The sequence below is a fragment of the Schistocerca nitens genome, chromosome 10 (genome assembly GCF_023898315.1).
Source record: "Schistocerca nitens isolate TAMUIC-IGC-003100 chromosome 10, iqSchNite1.1, whole genome shotgun sequence".
Taxonomy (NCBI): Eukaryota; Metazoa; Arthropoda; class Insecta; order Orthoptera; family Acrididae; genus Schistocerca; species Schistocerca nitens.
Genome location: NC_064623.1, coordinates 102,570,898 through 102,574,428, shown reverse-complemented (window position 1 = coordinate 102,574,428; position 3,531 = coordinate 102,570,898). Strand labels below are relative to the sequence as shown.

At 41.9% G+C, this 3,531-nt stretch overlaps 1 non-coding gene across 1 annotated transcript; it reads left to right on the top strand.

Moving 5' to 3' along the window:
- The first annotated feature begins 3,082 nt into the window (after window positions 1-3,082).
- Trnat-ugu (transfer RNA threonine (anticodon UGU)) lies at window positions 3,083-3,157 on the top strand. The gene has a single exon. It is a non-coding gene; the product is annotated as a tRNA-Thr (tRNA).
- The last annotated feature ends 374 nt before the right edge of the window (window positions 3,158-3,531 follow it).

Here is a 3,531-nt window from a genome sequence, read left to right as displayed (position 1 = left end):
GCAGCCTACATCTTTCTGACTCGGCTTACTGTATTCACTTCTTGGTCTCCCTCTAGGATTTTTACCCCCCACACTTCCATCCAATATTAAACTGGCGATCCCTTGATGTCTCAGTGTGTGCCGTATGAGCCAGTCATTTTTGGTCTAGTTGTGCCACAAATTTCTTGTCTTCCTAATTCTATTCACAACTTCCTAATTAGTCACGTGATCAACCCATCGAATTTTCAGCATCCTTCTGTGGCACCACATTTCGAAAGTTTTGGTTATCTTTTTATCTAAACTGCTTATCATACATGTTTCACTTCCATGGGTGGTTACACTACAGACACCTACCTTCAGTAAAGACATCCTAAAAATTAATTTCTATTCGATGTTAACAGATTTCTCTTCTTTAGAAATGCTTTTGCTTGTCGTTGCCCGTCTACATTTTATATCCTCTCTTTACTTTGGCCAGTTAGTTTGCTTCCCAAATAACAAAACTCATCTACTACTTTACATGCCTTTTTTCCTAAACTAATTCCCTCAGCATCACATGATTTAATTCGACTACATTCCAATAGCTTTGTTATGTTTTTCTTTATATTCATCTTATATGATCCTTTCAAGACACTGTCCATTCCATTCTACTGCTCTTTTAATTCCTGTCGCTGTCTCTGACAAAGCTGCAGTCTCATTAGCAAACCTCAGAGTTTGTATTTCTTCCCCCCTGAACTTTAGTTCCTACTCCAACTTTTTCTTTGGTTTCCTTCACTGCTTGTTCATTTTATATATGGAATAACATCGGGATAGGCTACAACGCTGTATCACTCCATCCTCAACCACCTTTTATGGCCATCGACTCTTATAACTGACATCTGGTTTCTGAACGAGTTGTAAATAGCCTTAAGCACCTTGTATTTTAGTCCTGCTACCCTCGGAATTTCAAAGAGAGTATTGCAGTCAACATTGCCAAAAGCTTTAAGTTTACAAATGGTATAAATGTAGGCTTGCCTGTCCTTAGGGGTTCTTTTATTTGTCCAGAATCTAAACTGGTCTTCCCCGAGATCTGCTTCTACCAGTTTATCCTTCTAACAGAGTAGGTGTCAATATTTTGCAACCAAGACATTAAACTGATATTACGCTGATTTTAACACCTGTTGATAACAACTTTCTTAGGAACTAGAATTACAGAGACAAATGTGTTCCCGAAATTTCGTTACTTTACATTAACAATTTTTGGTGGTGCAATTTTTTTTTTACCACCAATGTATTTAGGCCATGGAAGATGTATGTGCCCATATACTTTTGTAAATCGATTAGAACGGCTCAAGGAAAAATGAATGCGATAGTAAGTTATGAAAATTTACGTGAAAATGAATTGATTAATATTTATTATGCGGGATTTTAGTCTGTTAAGGAATATTAACTTTTACACGTATGTAGAAATATAAAAAAGAGATAGATCTCGCCAGTGGTGAACTGGAAAGGAGGGAAACTGCTGGGGTATTGATGAAGAGATAACTGGTTTTCAGAGTACTTAAGATTACTGTTGACCTTTCGAGAAAATATAAGAGCGTGTAATACTGAAATTTTTACAATGTTCATTTTTAAGATGTTCGCTAATGTTCTTGCGTGGTCTCGAATGTTTTCAGAATACAAGTGAAACTAAATACCAATGGTCATGAAATTACAGTGAAATCCAGACCATTAGGTGCTTACAGGCTTTGATAAATATCAACGAGGACAGTTGAAAATATGTACCATGACCGGGACTCCGGTCCGGGATCTTCTGCTTACATGGCAGATGCTCTATCCAACTGAGCTATCGAAGACGCAAAGGATGGTGCGACTGTAGGAACTTACCTCTGGCACGCTCCCAGTAAGGCCCACATTTCCAACTCATTGACCACACACCACGCTTGTAGTGCCCCTGCCCACTACACTCATTATTCGCGGTAGCCGCTCTATCGATTCCCGTAAGAGTTTGAGCAATTTGAGTTCATCCGCACTGAAGGTCATTGGCCGGTAAACCTTATCTATATGAAGATGGTATCTTTTTCTTCGCTCGTGTCAGAAAGAAGAGATATCATCTTCATATAAAAACTGGTCATCTACAGCTGTGGATTCAATGGTACATTTTTGTAGCAATATACACTGCTGGGAAAAAGATTAGTGCACTTTGAAAGAGGACGTAGATTTTTATCCAATAAAAGGATATGCTACCTCCTGAGGTATAGTGTATGTACTGAAACTTCCTGACAGATTAAAACTGTATGCGGACCGAGAGTCGAACTCGGGACGTGGAGGAATTAAAGCCGTGACGACAGTCGTGAATTGCGCTTGGGTAGCCCAGATGGTAGAGCACTTGCCCACGGTAGACAGAGGTCCCGAGCTCGAATCTCGATCGGGTACACAGTTGTAATCTGAAAACTTCATTCTGGAGCGTAGATACTGATTATGTATATATGACGGTAGTATCTGTTCCCGAAAGAACAGTTACCGTGGATGACCATGCAGCTTTGCTAGAAATGAAATGATAATTAAATGGACACCCTAGCTGCAAAGAGGCGTTGATGTACTTCATTGGGGACATGTTGAAAATGTGTGCCCCGACCGGGACTCGAACCCGGGATCTCCTGCTTACATGGCAGACGCTCTATCCATCTTTTTTTTTTTTTTTAAATTCTCATTTTGTTCACTTTTGTTCGTTGCATCTGCTCGGGGCGGACATCGTAAGACATCCGTTTAAGTTCGTTGTTGATCCATCTGAGCCACCGCGGGCACAGAGGATAGTGCGACTGCAGGGACGTATCCCTTGCACGCTCCCCGTGAGATCCACATTCCGAACATGTCCACACCACTACATTCGTAGTGCGCCTAATAGATGTCCCCAATGAAGTACATCAACGCCTCTTTGCAGCTAGGGTGTCCATTTAATTATCATTTAATTTCTAGCAAAGCTGCATGGTCATCCACGGTAACTGTTCTTTCGGGAACAGATACTACCGTCATATATAGTTAAAATATGGCTTCCCGGCCATTGACCTTCTTGTGGGGGACTTTAATTTGCCACGAGTAATGAGTATGATGGGCAGTCCTCTGTGCCCGCGGTGGCTCAGATGGATAGAGCGTCTGCCATGTAAGCAGGAGATCCCGGGTTCGAGTCCCGGTCGGGGCACACATTTTCAACATGTCCCCAATGAAGTACGTCAACGCCTCTTTGCAGCTACGGTGTCCATTTAATTATCATTTCATACTGATCATGGTTTCAACGTCGTTCGCCAACAGATAGCTTAGTGGCACAACTACCAGAGTCCACCCTTTAATGAGGAATCCTCTTAGCCAGAAGGCTCTGTGTGGTGCTGGCTTGTGAAGCAAGCAGGCTACCATTCCACAGCGACAAAGTCGTTATTCCTACAGTCGACTGAGCGAGTTTGAAAGGAGTTGAATTATGGGCTTCGGGGTGGCACAATGGTCCTTTCAGAGAAATGTCACGGAAGTTGGATGTACTGCGTCAGTTGTGCAACACCACTGGTATCAGAGATTGGAGAT